This window comes from Chiloscyllium punctatum, chromosome 31 (genome assembly GCF_047496795.1).
Source record: "Chiloscyllium punctatum isolate Juve2018m chromosome 31, sChiPun1.3, whole genome shotgun sequence".
In the NCBI taxonomy this organism is placed as follows: domain Eukaryota; kingdom Metazoa; phylum Chordata; class Chondrichthyes; order Orectolobiformes; family Hemiscylliidae; genus Chiloscyllium; species Chiloscyllium punctatum.
In genome coordinates this window covers 59,037,508-59,055,526 of record NC_092769.1, presented here as the reverse complement: position 1 = coordinate 59,055,526, position 18,019 = coordinate 59,037,508, and positions in this window count along the sequence as shown.

Genomic DNA, 18,019 nt, shown 5'->3' with positions numbered 1-18,019 from the left:
CGGTGATGGAGTGAGTGTGATGGGGTCAGTGTGACGGTGATGGAGTGAGTGTGAGGGGGTCAGGGAGACAGTCATGGAGTGACAGCGAGGGAGTCAGAGTGACGTCGATGGAGTGTGTGTGGGGGCAGGGTGACATTGATGGAGTGTGTGTGAGGGGCTCAGGATGACGGTGAAGGAGTGTGTGTGAGAGTGTCAGGGTGGTGGTGATGCAGTGCGTGTTAGTGGTCAGTATGTTAGTGATGGAGTGAGTGTGACGGGGTGAGGTTGACAGTGATGGAGTGAATATGAGGGGGTCAGTGTGACTGTAATAGAGTGAGTGTGAGTGTGTCAGGGTGATGGTGATGGAGTGAGTGAGAGAGGGTCAGGGTGACAGTCATGGAGTGAGTTTGAAGGGGTCCGGGTGACGGAGGTAGTGTGTGTGTGAGGGGGTCAGTGTGATGGTGATGGAGTAAGTGTGAGTGGTCAGGATGACGGTGATAGAGTGTGTGAGTAGGTCAGGTTGACGGTGATGGAGAACATGTGGAGGGGTCAGTGTGATGGTAAAGTCGTGAGTGTGAGGGGGTGAGGGTGACAGTGATGGAGTGATTGTGAGGGTGTCAGGTTGACGGTGATGGAGTGAGTGTGAGGGGTTCTGGGTTACAGTGATGGAGTGTGTGAGGGGGGTCATCATGACAGTGATTGCCTGAGTTTGACGGGGTCAGGGTGACGGTGAAGGAGTGAGTGTGAGATGGTCAGGGTGACAGACATGGAGTGTTTGTGAGGGGCTCAAGTTGACGGTGATGGAATGAGTGTGAGGGGGTCAGAGTGACGGTGATGGAATGAGTTTGAGAGTGTCACGGTGACAGTCATGGAGTGATTGTGAGGGGGTCCGGGTGACGGAGATGATGTGAGTGAGAGGGGGTCAGGATGACAGTGATGGAGTGAGTGCGAGGGGGTCAGGGTGACGGTAATGTAGTGATTGTGAGGGGGTCAGGTGACGGTGATGGAGTGAGTGTGAGTGGGTCAATGTGAAGGTGATGGAGTGAGTGGGAGGGGGTCAGGGAGACAGTGATGGAATGAGTTTGAGGGGTGAGGGTGATGGTGATAGAGTGAGTGTGAGGGGGTCAGGGTGACAGAGATGGAGTGAGTGTGAGTCGGTTGGGGTGACGGTGATGGAGTGAGTGCCAGGGGGTCAGAGTGACGATGATGGAATGTGTGTGAGGGTTTCAGGGTGACGGTGATGGATTGATTGTGGGGGGTTCAGTGTGACGCTGATGGAGTGATTGTGAGGGGGTCAGTGTGATGGCGATTGTGTGCGTGTGAAGGGGTCAGTGTGACGAAGATGGAGTGACTGTGAAGGCGTCAGGGTCAATATGATGGAGTGTGTGTGAGTGTCACGGTGAGGGTGATGGCTTGAGTGTGAGACGGCCAGCTTGACAGTGATGGAATGAGTGTGAGGTGTCACTGTGATGGTGACAGAGTGAATGTGTTGGCGTCAGGATGACGGTGATGGAGTGAGTGTGATGGGGTCAGTATGACGGTGATGGAGTGAGTGTGATGGGGTCAGGGAGACAGTGATGGAGTGACAGCGAGGGAGTCAGAGTGACGTCGATGGAGTGTGTGTGGGGGCAGGGTGACATTGATGGAGTGTGTGTGAGGGGCTCAGGATGACGGTGAAGGAGTGTGTGTGAGAGTGTCAGGGTGGTGGTGATGCAGTGCGTGTTAGTGGTCAGTGTGTTAGTGATGGAGTGAGTGTGACGGGGTGAGGTTGACAGTGATGGAGTGAATATGAGGGGGTCAGTGTGACTGTAATAGAGTGAGTGTGAGTGTGTCAGGGTGATGGTGATGGAGTGAGTGAGAGATTGTCATGGTGACAGTCATGGAGTGAGTTTGAAGGGGTCCGGGTGACGGAGATAGTGTGTGTGTGAGGGGGTCAGTGTGATGGTAATGTAGTGACTATGATGGGATCAGAGTGACGGTGATGGAGTGAGTGTGAGGGGGTGATGGTGACGGTGATGGAGTGAGTGTGAGTGGTCAGGATTACGGTGATAGAGTGTGTGAGTAGGTCAGGTTGACGGTGATGGAGAACATGTGGAGGGGTCAGTGTGATGGTAAAGTCGTGAGTGTGAGGGGGTGAGGGTGACAGTGATGGAGTGATTGTGAGGGGGTCAGGTTGACGGTGATGGAGTGAGTGTGAGGGGTTCTGGGTTACAGTGATGGAGTGTGTGAGGGGGGTCATCATGACAGTGATTGCCTGAGTTTGACGGGGTCAGGGTGACGGTGAATGAGTGAGTGTGAGATGGTCAGGGTGACAGACATGGAGTGTTTGTGAGGGGCTCAAGTTGACGGTGATGGAATGAGTGTGAGGGGGTCAGAGTGACGGTGATGGAATGAGTTTGAGAGTGTCACGGTGACAGTCATGGAGTGATTGTGAGGGGGTCCGGGTGACGGAGATGGTGTGAGTGAGAGGGGGTCAGGATGACAGTGATGGAGTGAGTGCGAGGGGGTCAGGGTGACGGTAATGTAGTGATTGTGAGGGGGTCAGGTGACGGTGATGGAGTGAGTGTGAGTGGGTCAATGTGAAGGTGATGGAGTGAGTGGGAGGGGGTCAGGGAGACAGTGATGGAATGAGTTTGAGGGGTGAGGGTGATGGTGATAGAGTGAGTGTGAGGGGGTCAGGGTGACAGAGATGGAGTGAGTGTGAGTCGGTTGGGGTGACGGTGATGGAGTGAGTGCCAGGGGGTCAGAGTGACGATGATGGAATGTGTGTGAGGGTTTCAGGGTGACGGTGATGGATTGATTGTGGGGGGTTCAGTGTGACGCTGATGGAGTGATTGTGAGGGGGTCAGTGTGATGGCGATTGTGTGCGTGTGAAGGGGTCAGTGTGACGAAGATGGAGTGACTGTGAAGGCGTCAGGGTCAATATGATGGAGTGTGTGTGAGTGTCACGGTGAGGGTGATGGCTTGAGTGTGAGACGGCCAGCTTGACAGTGATGGAATGAGTGTGAGGTGTCACTGTGATGGTGACAGAGTGAATGTGTTGGCGTCAGGATGACGGTGATGGAGTGAGTGTGATGGGGTCAGTATGACGGTGATGGAGTGAGTGTGATGGGGTCAGGGAGACAGTGATGGAGTGACAGCGAGGGAGTCAGAGTGACGTCGATGGAGTGTGTGTGGGGGCAGGGTGACATTGATGGAGTGTGTGTGAGGGGCTCAGGATGACGGTGAAGGAGTGTGTGTGAGAGTGTCAGGGTGGTGGTGATGCAGTGCGTGTTAGTGGTCAGTGTGTTAGTGATGGAGTGAGTGTGACGGGGTGAGGTTGACAGTGATGGAGTGAATATGAGGGGGTCAGTGTGACTGTAATAGAGTGAGTGTGAGTGTGTCAGGGTGATGGTGATGGAGTGAGTGAGAGATTGTCATGGTGACAGTCATGGAGTGAGTTTGAAGGGGTCCGGGTGACGGAGATAGTGTGTGTGTGAGGGGGTCAGTGTGATGGTAATGTAGTGACTATGATGGGATCAGAGTGACGGTGATGGAGTGAGTGTGAGGGGGTGATGGTGACGGTGATGGAGTGAGTGTGAGTGGTCAGGATTACGGTGATAGAGTGTGTGAGTAGGTCAGGTTGACGGTGATGGAGAACATGTGGAGGGGTCAGTGTGATGGTAAAGTCGTGAGTGTGAGGGGGTGAGGGTGACAGTGATGGAGTGATTGTGAGGGGGTCAGGTTGACGGTGATGGAGTGAGTGTGAGGGGTTCTGGGTTACAGTGATGGAGTGTGTGAGGGGGGTCATCATGACAGTGATTGCCTGAGTTTGACGGGGTCAGGGTGACGGTGAATGAGTGAGTGTGAGATGGTCAGGGTGACAGACATGGAGTGTTTGTGAGGGGCTCAAGTTGACGGTGATGGAATGAGTGTGAGGGGGTCAGAGTGACGGTGATGGAATGAGTTTGAGAGTGTCACGGTGACAGTCATGGAGTGATTGTGAGGGGGTCCGGGTGACGGAGATGGTGTGAGTGAGAGGGGGTCAGGATGACAGTGATGGAGTGAGTGCGAGGGGGTCAGGGTGACGGTAATGTAGTGATTGTGAGGGGGTCAGGTGACGGTGATGGAGTGAGTGTGAGTGGGTCAGTGTGACGGTGATGGAGTGAGTGGGAGGGGGTCAGGGAGACAGTGATGGAGTGACAGCGAGGGAGTCAGAGTGACGTTGATGGAGTGTGTGAGGGCGAAGGGTGACATTGATGGAGTGTGTGTGAGGGGCTCAGGATGACGGTGAAGGAGTGTGTGTGAGAGCGTCAGGGTGGCGGTGATGGAGTGCATGTTAGTTGTCAGTGTGTTAGTGATAGAGTGAGTGTGACGGTGTGAGGTTGACAGTGATGGAGTGAATGTGAGGGGGTCAGTGTGACTGTAATGGAGTGAGTGTGAGTGTGTCAGGGTGATGGTGATGGAGTGAGTGAGATAGGGTCAGGGTGACAGTGATGTATTGATTGTGAGGGGGTCAGCGTGACAGTCATGGAGTGAGTTTGAAGGGGTCCGGGTGACGGAGATAGTGTGAGTGTGAGGAGGTCAGGGTTACCGTGATGGTGTGCGTGTGAGGGGGTCAGTGTGATGGTGATGGAGTGACTATGATGGGATCAGAGTGACGTTGATGGAGTGAGTGTGAGGGGGTGATGGTGACGGTGATGGAGTGTGTGAGTAGGTCAGGTTGATGGTGATGGAGAACATGTGGAGGGGTCAGTGATGGTAAAGTAGTGAGTGTGAGGGGGTCCGGATGACAGTGATGGAGTGTTTGTGAGGGGCTCAAGTTGACGGTGATGGAATGAGTGTGAGGGGGTGAGTGTGACAGTGATAGAGTGATTCCTAGGTGGTCAGGGTGACGGTGATGGAGTGATTGTGAGGGGGTCAATGTGACGCTGATAGAGTATTTATGCGGGGGTCAGTGTGACAGAGATTGTGTGTGTATGTGAGGGCGTCAGTGTGACGGTGATGAATTGACTGTGAAGGGGTCAGGGTGAGTGTGATAGAGTGTGTGTGAGTGTCACGGTGAAGGTGATGGTTTGAGTGTGTGAGGCCCAGGTTGACAGTAATGGAATGAGTGTGAGATGTCACGGTGATGGTAACAGAGTGAATGTGATGGGGTCAGGATGAGGGTGATGGAGTGAGTGTGAAGGGGTTACAGTGACAATGATGGAGTGAGTGTGAGGGGATCAGGGTGACGGTGATGGAGTGATTATGAGGGGGTCAGTGTGAGGGTGATGGAGTGAGTGTGAGGGAGTCAGGGTGACAATGATGGTGTGAGTGAGTGGGTCAGGGTGACTGCGATGGAGTAATTGTGAGGGTGTCAGGGTGACAGTGATGGAGTGAGTGCGAGGGGTTCAGGGTGATGGTGATGGAGTGAGTGTGCAAGGGCTCATGTGACAGTGATGGAGTGAGTGTGAGGGGCTCAGGATGACGCTGATGGAGTGAGTGTGAGGGTGTCAGGGTGAGAATGATGGAGTGAGTTAAGGGGGCCAGGATGAGGGTGATAGAGTGCGTGCGTGGTGTTCAGGGTGAGATTGATGGATTGATTGAGAGGGGATCAGAGTGAGGATGATGGAGTGATTGTGAGGGAGTCAGGGTGAAGATGATGGAGTGATCGTGAGGGGTCAGAGTAATGGTGATGGAGTGAGTGTAATGTGTCACGGTGATGGTCACGGAGTGATGTGAAGGGTCAAGGTGATGGTGACAGAGTGAGTGTGTGGGAGTCGGGTGAGTTTGATGGAGTGAGTGAGGGGGGTCAGGGTGACGGTGATGGAGTTAGTGTGAGTGGGTCTGGTTGACGATGATGGAGTGAGTGTGAGAGAAACAGGGTGATGGTGATGGAGTGAATGTGAAGGGGTCAGGTTGACGACGATGGACTGAGTGTCAGGGGGTCAGTGTGATGGTGAAGGAGTGAGTGTAAGCGTGTCATTGTAATGGTGATGGCCTGAGTGTGAATGTGTCAGGGTGAGTTTGATGGAGTGTGAGGGTTCAGGGTGACGGTAATCGAGTGAGTGTAAATGTGTCGGGATGACGGTGATGGAGTGAGTGTGAGGGTAATTGTGAGGGTGATGGAGTGAGTGTGAGGGAGTCAGCATGATGGTGACGGGGTGAGTGTGAGGTGATCAGTGTGACGGTGAAGGAGTGAAACTGAGGGTGTCAGGGTGTGGGTGATGGAGTGAGTGTGAGGCGGTCAGTTTGAGTGTGATGGAGTGAGTGTGAGGAGTCAGGGTGACGGTGATGGAGTGAGTGTGGGGGATCAGGATGACTGCGATGGAGTTATTGTGTGGGGCTCAGGGTGATGGTGATGAAGTGAGTGTGAGTGGGCAGGGGGATGGTGATGGGGTGAGTGTGAGTGGGTCATGGTGACTGTGATGGAGTCAGTGTGAGGGGGTCAGGATGACTGCGATGGAGTGAATGTGAGGCGTCAGGGTGACAGTGATTTAATGAGTGTGAGGGGGTCAGCGTGACACTGTTGGAGTGAGTGTGATGGGGTCTGGGTGACTGTGACGGGTTGAGTATGAGGGGGTCAGTGTGACGTTGATGGATGGAGTATGAGGGGGTCAGGGTGATGGTGCTGGAGTGAGTGTGAGGTGGTCAGGATGACTGTGATGGAGTGAGTATGAGGGGGTCAGGGTGACGGTGATGGGGTGAGTATGAGGGGGTCAGGGTGACTTTGATGTAGTGGGTGTGAGGGGATCAGGTTGATGGAGATGGAGTGAGTGAGATGGGGTCAGCGTGACAGCAATGGAGTGAGTGTGAGAGGGTCAGGGCGACGGTGATGTCGTGAGTGTGACAGGGTCAGGATGATGGTGATGGAGTGAGTGTGCGGGGTTCAGTGTGACGGTGATGGAGTGGGTGTGAAGGGGTCAGGGTGACGGAGATGGAGTGAGTGTGAGGGGGTCATTGTGACTGTCATGGAGAGCGTGAGTGGGTCAGTGTGACAATGACGAATTGATTGGGAGGGCGTCAGGGTGATGGTGATGGGGTGAGTGTGTGGGAGCAGGGTAATGGTGATGGAGTGATTGTGAGGGGGTCAGTGTGACGATGTTGGAGTTCGTGTGAGGGGATCAGGGTATCTGTGATGGAGTGAGTGTGAATTGGTCAGTGTGAGGATGATGGAGTGAGTGTGAGGGGGTCAGGGTGATGCTGATAGAGTGAGCGTGAGTCTGTTAGAGTGACTGTGATGGAGTGAGTGAGAGAGAATCAGGATTGATGGAGTGAGTGTGTCGGGTCAGACTGAGGGTGATGGAGTGAGTGTGAGACTGTCAGGGTCAGGGTGATGGAGTGAGTGTGATGGGTTCCAGGGTGACTGTGATGGAGCGAGTGTGAGGTGGTCAGTGTGAGGATGATGGAGTGAGTGTGAGGGGGTCAGGGTGATGTTGATAGAGTGAGCGTGAGTGAGTGTGTTAGAGTGACTGTGATGGAGTGAGTGAGAGAGGATCAGGAGTGATGTTTGAGTGTGTGTGGTCTGGTTGAGGGTGATGGAGTGAGTGTGATACGGTCAGGGTCAGGGTGATGGAGTGAGTGTGATGGGTTCAGGGTGACGGTGATGGAGTGAGTGTGAGGGGGTCAGCGTGATGGTGTTGGAGTGAGTGTGAGATGGTCAGGGTGACTGTGATGGAGCAAGTGTGAGGGGCTGAGTGTGACTGTGATGAAGTGAGTTTGAGGGGATCAGGGTGATGGTGATGGAGTGAGTGTGTGTGGGTCAGGATGACGTTGAAGATGTGAGCGTGAGGGGGTCAGGGTGACGGTGATGGAGTGAGTGTGAGGGGGTCAGGATGACGGTGATGATGTGAGCGTGAGGGGGTCAGGGTGCTGGTGATGGAGTGAGTGTGATGGGCTCAGGGTGATGGTGATGGAGTCAAGGTGGGCAACGCAGGTGACAATAATGGAATGAGTGTGAGGTGGTCTGGGTAACGGTGATGGTGTGAGTGCAAGGGGGTCAGTGTGACAGTAATGGTGTGTGTCTGTGGGGTTCGGGATAACAGTGATGGAGTGAGTGTGAAGGGGTCAGGATGACGGTGATGGAGTGAGTGTGAGGGGGTCAGGATGACGGTGATGATGTGAGCGTGAGGGGCTCAGGGTGCTGGTGATGGAGTGAGTGTGATGGGCTCAGGGTGATGGTGATGGAGTCAAGGTGGGCAACGCAGGTGACAATAATGGAATGAGTGTGAGGTGGTCTGGGTAACGGTGATGGTGTGAGTGCAAGGGGGTCAGTGTGACAGTAATGGTGTGTGTCTGTGGGGTTCGGGATAACAGTGATGGAGTGAGTGTGAAGGGGTCAGGATGACGGTGATGGAGTGAGTGTGAGGGGTAAGGTTGATGGTGATGGAGTGAGTGTGAGGGCGTCAGGGTGACGGTGATGGAATGAGTGTGAGGGGGTCAGGGTGACGGTGATGGAGTGAGTGTGAGGTGGTCAGGGTGACTGTGATGGAGCGAGTGTGAGGGGCTTAGTGTGACTGTGATGAAGTGAGTTCGAGGGGTTCAGTGTGATGGTGATGGAGTGAGTGTGAGGGGGTCAGGGCGACAATAATGGAGTGAGTGTGAGGTGGTCTGGGTAACGGTGATGGTGTGAGTGCAAGGGGGTCAGTGTGACGGCAATGGTCTGTGTTTGAGTGGTTCGGGATGACGGTGATGGAGTGAGTGTGAGGGGGTCAGGATGATGGTGATGGAGTGAGTGTGAAGTAGTCAGGGTGACCATGATGGAGTGAGTGTGAGGGCGTCAGGGCGACGGTCATGGAGTGAGTGTGAGGGCGTCAGGGTGACGGTGATGGAATGAGTGTGAGGGGGTCAGGGTGACGGTGATGGAGTGAGTGTGAGGTGGTCAGGGTGACGGTGATGGAGTGAGTGTGAGGGGAGCAGCGTAATGGTGTTGGAGTGAGTGTGAGATGGTCAGGGTGACTGTGATGGAGCGAGTGTGAGGTGCTTAGTGTGACTGTGATGAAGTGAGTTCGAGGGGATCAGTGTGATGGTGATGGAGTGAGTGTGAGGGGGTCAGGGCGACAATAATGGAGTGAGTGTGAGGTGGTCTGGGTAACGGTGATGGTGTGAGTGCAAGGGGGTCAGTGTGACGGCAATGGTCTGTGTTTGAGTGGTTCGGGATGACGGTGATGGAGTGAGTGTGAGGGGGTCAGGATGATGGTGATGGAGTGAGTGTGAGGTAGTCAGGGTGACCGTGAAGGAGTGTGTGTGAGGGCGTCAGGGCGACGGTCATGGAGTGAGTGTGAGGGGGTCAGGGTGATTGTGATGCAGTATGTGTGAGGGGTTCAGGGTGATAGTGACACAGTAATTGTGATGGGGTCAGGATGGCAGTGATGCAGTAAGTGTGAGGGGGTCAGAGTGACAGTGATGCAGTAAGTGTGAGTGGGTCAGGCTGATGCTGTCGGGATAATTGTGAGGGATCAGGTTGACAGTGATGCAGTAAGTGTAAGAGAGAGAGGCTGGTAGTGACACAGCAAGTATGATTGGATTCAGGGTGGCAGTGATGCAGTAAGTGTGAGGGCGTCAGGGTGACAGTGACGCTTTAAGTGTGACCGTGTCAGGGTGACAGTGACACAGCAAGTGTGAGGGTGCCAGGGTGATAGTGATGCAGTAAGTGTGCAGGGGTCCGGGTGACAGTGACGCAGTAAGTGTGAGGGCTCAGAGTGACAGTGATGCAGTAAGTGTGAAGAGTACAGGGTGAAAGTGTCGCCGTAAGTGTGAGGGTGTCAGGGTGATAGTGACGCAGTAAATGAGAGGGGGTCATGGTGATAGTGATGAAGTAAGTGTGACGGGGTCAGGCTGATAGTGACGTAGTAAGCGTGATGGGGTCGAGGTTATAGTGACACAGTAAGTGTGAGGGGGTCAGGGTGACAGTGACACAGTAAATGTGAGGAGGTCAGGACGAGAGTGACACAGTAAGTGTGTGGGGGTCAGGGCGATAGTGACACAATAAGTGTGAGGGGATCAGTGTGACAGGGACACAGTGAGTTTAAGGGAGTCAGGCAGGTACTGACACAATAAGTGTGATTGTGCCAGGGTGATAGTGATGCAGTAAGTGTGAAGGGCTCAGTGTGATAGTGACGCAGTAAGTGTCGGGGTGTTAGGGTGATAGTGACGTAGAAAAGTGTGAGGGGGTCAGGGGGATAGTCACACAGTAAGTGTGATTATACCAGGGTGACAGTCACGCAGTACGTGTGAGGGGGTCAGTGTGACAGTGACACAGTAAGTCTGAGGGGGTAAGGGTGAAAGGGACACAGTGAGTTTGAGGGAGTCAGGCTGGTAGTGATGCAGTAAGTGTGAATGTGCCAGGGTGATAGTGTCGCACTGAATGTGAGGGGGTCAGTGTGACAGTGATGCAGTAAGCGTGAGGAGGTCAGGGTGAGAGTGATGCAGTAATTGTGATGAGGTCAGGGTGATTGTGATGCAGTAATTGTGATGAGGTCCGGGTGATAGTGATGCACTGTGTGTGAGAGATCGAGGCTAGTAGTGATGCAGTAGGTGTAAGGGGCTCTGTCTGATAGTGTTGCAGTAAGTGTGAGTGTGTCCAGCTCGTAGTGAAGCTGTAAGTGTGAGGGGCCATTAAAGATAGTGACGCAGTAACTCTGAGGGATCAGGCTGACAATTATGCAATAATTGAGATTCAGTCAGGATGATAGTGTTGTAGGAACTGTGAGGGGGTCAGGATGATAGTGACACAGTAAGTGTGACAGGGTCAGGGTGACAGTGACAAAGTAAGTGTGAGGGGGTCAGAGTGATAGTGTCGCAGTAACTGTGAGGGGCTAAGTGTGATAGTGACGCAGTAAGTGTGAGGGGCTCAGGGTGATAGTGATGCAGTGGGTTTGAGTGCGTCAGAGTGACAGTGATGCAGTTACTGTGAGTGGGTCAGGGTGACAGTGACGCAATAAGTGTGAGGGGTTGAGGATAATAGTGACGCAGGAAGTGTAAGGGGGTCAGGTTGACAGACATGGAGTAAGTGTGAGGGGTTCAGGGTGATTGTGACGCATGAACTGGCGTCAGGGTGATAGCGATGCAGGAAGTGTGAGGGGGTCAGGGTGACAGTGACACAGTAAGTGTGAGGAGGTAAGGGTGACAGGGACACAGTGATTTGGAGGGAGTCAGGCTAGTAGTGATGCAGTAAGTGTGAGGGGGTCATGGTGATTGTGATTCAGTAAGTGTGAGGTGAAGAAGCTAGTAGTGACACAGTAAGTGTGATGGGGCCAGGGTGATAGAGATGCAGTAAGTGTGAGGGGGTCAGGTTGGTATAGACACAGTAAGTGTGAGTGGGTCAGGATGATAGTGACGCAGTATATGTGAGTGGGTCAGGGTGACAGTGATGCAGTACGTGTGAGGGGGTCAGTGTGACAGTGACACAGTAAGTGTGAGGGGGTCAGGGTGACAGAGACATAGTCATTGTGAGGGAGTCCGGGTGATAGAGATGCAGTGAAGTTAAGGCGGTCAGGGTGACTGTGATGCAGTAAGTGTGAGTGGGTCAGGGTGACAGCAACACAGTAAGTGTGAGGGGGTCATGGTGACAGTGAAACAGTAATTGTGAAGGGGTCAGGGTAACAGTGACGCAGTCAGTGTGAGGGGGTCATGGTGACAGTGATGCAGTCAATGTGAGGGGAGTCTGCGTAACAGTAACGCAGTAATTGTGAGGGGTTCAGGCGATAGTGACACAGTAAGTGTGAGGGTGTCAGGGTGACAGTCACGCAATAAGTGTGAGGGGGTCAGGTTGACAGTGACGCTGAAAGTGTGAGTGGGTGAGGGTGAGAGTGGTGCAGTAAGTGTGAGGGGGTCAGAGTAATTGTGATGCAGGAAGTGTGAGGGTGACAGTGATGCAGTAAGTGTAAGGGGAGCATGGTGAAATCGACACAATAAGTTTGAGGGAGTTAGGCTGATAGTGATACTGTAAGTGTTATTGTGCCAGGATGATAGTGACGCAGTGAATGTGAGTGGGTCAGCGGGATAGTGACGCAGTAAGTGCGAGTGGGTCAGGGTGATAGTGATGCAGTAAGTATGGGGGGTCAGGGTGATAGTGATGCAGTAATTGTGAGGGGGTCAGGGTGATAGTAATGCAGTAATTGTGATGGGGTCAGGATGACAGTGACACATTAAGTGTGAGGGGGTCAGGGTGACAGTGACATAATAAGTGTGAGGGGTTGAGGATTATAGTGACGCAGGAACTGTGAGGGGGCCACGGTGATTGCGTTGCAGAAAGTCTGAGAGGTTCAGGGTGATTGTGACGCATTAACTGGGGTCAGGGTGATAGCGACACAGTAAGTGTGAGGGGGTCAGTGTGACAGTGACACAGTAAGTCTGAGGGGTAAGGGTGACAGAGAAACAGTGAGTTTGAGGGAGTCAGGCTGGTAGTGATGCAATAAGTGTGAATGAGCCAGGATGATAGTGTCGCACTGAATGTGAGGGGGTCAGTGTGACAGTGACGCAGTAAGTGTGAGGGGGTCAGGGTAACTGTGATTCAGTAAGTGTGAGGTGAAGAGGCTAGTAATGACACAGTAAGTGTGATGGGGCCAGGGTGATCGTGATGCAGTAAGTGTGAGGGGGTCAGGCTGGTATTGACACAGTAAGTGTGAGTGGGTCAGGATGATAGTGATGCAGTACGTGTGAGGGGTCAGGGTGACAGTGACGCAGTACGTGTGAGGGGGTCAGTGTGACAGTGACGCAGGAAGTGTCGGGATGTTAGGGCGACACTGACGCAGAAAGTGTGAGGCGGTTAGGCGAACAGTGACACAGTAAGTGTGATTGTGCTAGGGTGAAAGTGACAAAGTAGGCGAGAGGGGGTCAGGGTGATAGTGATGCAGTAATTGTGATGAGGTCAGGGTCATAGTGATGCAGTAAGTGTGAGGGATCGAGGCGAGTAGTGATGCAATAGGTGTAAGGGGCTCAGTCTGATAGTGATGCAGTAAGTGTGAGTACGTCCAGCTTGTACTGAAGCTGTAAGTGTGAGGGGGTCTGTAATGATAGAGACGCAGTAAATCTGAGGGATCAAGCTGACAATGATGCAATAATTGAGAGGCAGTCTGGATGATAGTGTCGTAGGAACTGTGCGGGGGTCAGGATGACAGTGACTCAGGAAATGTGAGGTGGTCAGGATGATAGTGATGCAGTAAGTGTGACAGGGTCAGGGTGACAGTGACAAAGTTAGTGTGAGGGGGTCAGAATAATAGTGTTGCAGTAAGTGTGGGGGGTCAGGGTGACAGTGACATAGTAATTGTGAGGGAGTCAGGGTGATAGAGAAGCAGTAAGTGTGAGGGGGTCAGAGTGATAGTGAGAAGTAAGTGCGAGGGTGTCAGGGTGACAGTGATGTAGTAATTGTGAGGGGGCAGGGTGATAGTGACACAGTGAATGTGAGGCGGTCAGGCTGACAGTGATGCAGTAAGTGTGAGTGGGTCAGGATGACAGTAACGCAGTAAGTGTGAGGGGATCAGGGTGACAGTGAAACAGTAAGTGTGAAGGCGTCAGGGTAACAATGATGCAGTCAGTGTGAGGGGGCAAGATGACAGGGACGCAGTCAATGTGAGGGGAGTCTGGGTAACAGTAACGCAGTTATTGTGAGGGGGTCAGGCGATAGTGATGCAGTAAGTGTGAGGGTGTCAGGGTGACAGTGACGCAGTAAGTGTGAGGGGATCAGGGTGATAGTGACGCAATAGGTGAGAGGGAGTCAGGGTGGCAGTGACTCAATAAGTGCGAAGGGGTGAGGGTGACAATGATGCAGTAAGTGTGAGGGTGTCAGCGTGAGATCGACACAGTAAGTGTAAGGGGGTCAGGTTGCCAGGGACATAGTAAGTTTGAGGGATTCAGGCAGGTAGTGACAAAGTAAGTGTGATTGTGCTAGAATGATAGTGACGCAGTGAATGTGATGTGGTCAGGGTGACAGTGATGCAGTAAGTGTGAGTGGGTCAGGGTGATAGTGATGCAGTAAGTGTGAGGGGGTCAGGGTGACAGTGACACAGTAGATGTGATTGGGTCAGGGTGACAGTGAAACAGTAAGTGTGAGGGGGTCAGGATGATAGTGATGCAGGATCTGTGAGGGGGTCAGGATGATAGTGACGCCGTAAGTGTGGCAAGGTCAGGGTGGCAGCGACACAGTAAGTTTGAGGGGCTCAGGGTGATAGTGACGCAGTAAGTGTGAGGTGGTCAGGGTGACAGTGACGCAGTAACTGTGAGGGGGTCAGGGTGACAGTGACACAATAAGTGTGAGGGGTTGAGGATGATACTGACGTAGGAACTGTGAGGGGTTCAGGGTGATAGTGTTGCAGAAAGTCTGAGGGGTTCAGGGTAATTGTGATGCATTAACTGGGGTCAGGTTTATAGCTTCGCACTAAGTGTGAGGAGGTCAGGGTGACAGTGACACAGTAAGTCTGAGGGGTAAGGGTGACAGGGATACAGTGAGTTTGAAGGAGTCAGGCTGGTAGTGATGCAGTCAGTGTGAATGTGCCAGGATGATAGCGTCACACTGAATGTGAGGGGGTCAGTGTGACAGTGATGCATTAAGCGTGAGGGGGTCAGCGTGATTGTGATTCAGTAAGTGTAAGATGAAGAGGCTAGTAGTAACACAGTAACTGTGATGGGGCCAGGGTGATAGTGATGCAGTAAGTCTGAGGGGATCAGGCTGGTATTGACACAGCAAATGTGAGTGGATCAGGATGATAGTGATGCAGTAAGTGTGAGGGGGTCAGGGTGACAGTGATGCAGTAAGTGTGATGGGGTCAGGGTGACAGTGACACAGTAAGTGTGAGGGGGTCAGTGTGACAGTGACACAGTAAGTGAGAGGGGGTCAGTGTGACAGTGACGCAGAAAGTGTCGGGATGTTAGGGCGACAGTGACGCAGAAAGTGTGAGGGGGTCAGGGGGACAGTGACACAGTAAGTGTGATTGTGCCAGAATGATAGTGGCACAGTAAGCGTGAGGGGGTCAGGGTGATAGTGACGCAGTATTTGTGATGTGGTCAGGGTGATAGTGATACAGTAAATGTGAGGGAACGAGGCTAGTCGTGATGCAGTAGGTGTAAGCGGCTCAGTCTGATAGTGATGCAGTAAGTGTGAGTGTATCCATCTCGTAGTGAAGCTGTAAGTTTGTGGGGTCAGTAATGATAGTGACGCAGTAACTCTGAGGGATCAGGCTGACAATGATGCAATAATTGAGAGTCAGTCAGGATGATAGTGACTCAGAAACTGGGATGGGGTCAGGTTGATAGTGATGCAAAAAGTGTGACAGAGTTAGGGTGACACTGACAAAGTAAGTGTGAGGGGCTCAGAGTGATAGTATCGCAGTAAGTGTGAGGGGCTCAGGGTGATAGTGACACAGTAAGTTTGTTGGGGCCAGGGTGATATTGATGCAGTAAGTGTGAGGGGATCAGGCTGGTATTGACACAGTAAGTGTGAGTGTGTCAGGGTGTGAGCGACGCAGTAAATGTGAGTGGGTCAGGGTGACAGTGATATAGTAATGGTGAGGGGGTCAGGATGATAGTGACGTAGTAAATGTGAGGGAGTCAGGGTGATAGTGATACAGTAAGTGTGACGGGGTCAGGGTGATAGTGCGCAGTAAGTGTGAGGATTCATGGTGACAGTGACGTAGTAATTGTGAGTGGATCAGAGTGACAGTGAGGCAGTAAGTGTGAGGGGATCAGGGTGATAGTGACGTAATAAGTGTGAGGGGGTCAGTGTGACAGTGACGTAGAAAGTGTGAGGGGGTGAGGGTGACAGTGATGCAGTAAGTGTGAAGGGATCAGAGTAATTGTGATTCAGGACGTGTGAGGGTGACAGTGACGCAGTAATTGTGAGGGTGTCAGGGTGAGAGTGACAAAATAAGTGTGATGGGGTCAGGTTGCCAGGGACACAGTAAGTTTGAGGGAGTCAGGCTGGTAGTGACAAAGTAAGTGTGATTGTGCCTGGTTGACAGTGACGCAGTGAATGTGAGGGGGTCAGGGTGACAGTGACGCAGTAAGTGTGAGGGGGTCAGGGTGACAGTGAAACAGTAAGTGTGAGGGGGTCAGGAGGATCGTGAGGCAGGATCTGTGAGGGGGTCAGGATGATAATGACGCAGAAAGTGTGACTAGGTCAGGGTGGCAGTGACACAGTAAGCATGAGGGGCTCAGGGTGATAGTGACGCAGTAAGTGTGAGTTCGTCAGGGTGACAGTGACGCAGTAACTGATGAGGGGGTCAGGGTGACAGTGACACAATACGAGTGAGGGGTTGAGGATGATAGTGACGCAGGTACAGTGAGTGGGTCAGGGTGATAGTGTGGCAGAAAGTGTGAGGGGTTCAGGGTGATTGAGACACATTAACTGGGGTCAGAGTGATAGCGACGCACTAAGTGTGAGGAGGTCAGGGTGACAGTGACACAGTAAGTCTGAGGGGTAAGGGTGACAGGGATACAGTGATTTTGAAGGAGTCAGGCTGGTAGTGATGCAGTCAGTGTGAATGTGCCAGGGTGACAGCGTCACACTGAATGTGAGGGGGTCAGTGTGACAGTGATGCAGTAAGTGTGAGTAGGTCAGGGTTATTGTGATTCAGTAAGTGTGAGGTGAAGAGGCTAGTGGTGACAAAGTACGTGTGATGGGGCCAGGGTGATAGTGATGCAGTAAGTGTAAGGGGGTCAGGCTGGTATTGACACACTAAGTGTGAGTGTGTCATGGTGTGAGTGACGCAGTAAGTGTGAGTGGGTCAGGGTGATAGTGATGCAATATGTATGAGGGGTAGAGGCTGATAGTGATGCAGTAAGTGTAATGGGTTCTATCTGATAGTGATGCAGTAGCTGTAAGTGTGTCCAGCTCATAGTGAAGCTTTAAGTGTGAGGAGGTCAGGGTGATAATGGCGCAGCAAGTGTGAGGGGGCCAGAATGACAGTGACGCAGTAAGTGTGAGGGGGTCAGGGTGAACGGGTCACAGTGATTTTGAGTGAGTCAGGCTGGTAGTGATGCAGTAAGTGTGAATGTGCCAGGGTGATAGCGTCGCACTGAATGTGAGGGGGTCAGTGTGACAGTGATGCAGTAAGCATGAGGGGGTCAGAGTGACTGTGATTCATTAAATGTGAGGTGAAGAGGATAGTAGTGACACAGTAAGTGTGATGGGGCCAGGGTGATAGTGATGCAGTAAGTGTGAGGGGGTCAGGCAGGTATTGTCACAGTAAGTGTGAGTGGGTCAGGATGATAGTGACGGTGTAAGTGTGAGGGGGTCAGGGTGACAGTGACGCAGTAAGTGTTGGGATGTTAGGGCGACACTGATGCAGAAAGTATGAGGGGGTTAGGGGGACAGTGACACAGTAAGTGTGATTCTGCCAGGGTGATAGTGACACAGTAAGCGAGAGGGGGTCAGGGTGATAGTGATGTAGTAATTGTGGTGAGGTCAGGATGATAGTGATGCAGTCAGTGTGAGGGATCGAGGCTTGTAGTGATGCAATAGGTGTAAGGGGATCAGACTGATAGTGATGCAGTAGGTGTGGCAGGGTCAGGGTGACAGTGACAAAGTAAGTGTGAGGGGGTCAGAGTGATAGTGTCGCAGTAACTGTGAGTGGCAAAGTGTGATAGTGACGCAGTAAATGTGAGGGGGTCAGTGTGACAGTGAGGCAGTAAGCGTGAGGAGGTCAGGGTGATTGTGATTCAGTAAGTGTGAGGTGAAGAGGCAAGTGGTGACACAGTAAGTGTGATGGGGCCAGGGTGATAGTGATGCAGTAAGTATGAGGGGGTCAGGCTGGTATTGACACAGTAGGTGTGTGTGTGTCAGGGTGTGAGCGACGCAGTAAGTGTGAGTGGGTGAGGGTGACAGTGATATAGTAATGGTGAGGGTGTCAGGATGTTAGTGATGTAGTAATTGTGAGGGAGTCAGGGTGATAGTGATGCAGTAAATGTGAGGGGGTCATGGTGATAGTGAGCAGGTAGTGTGAGGGGTCATGGTGACAGTGACGTAGTAATTGTGAGGGTTCAGGGTGATCGTGATGCAGTGAATGTGAGGGGGTCAGGTTGACAGTCATGCAGTAAGTGTGAGTGGGACCGAGTGACAGTGACGCAGTAAGTGTGAGCCGGT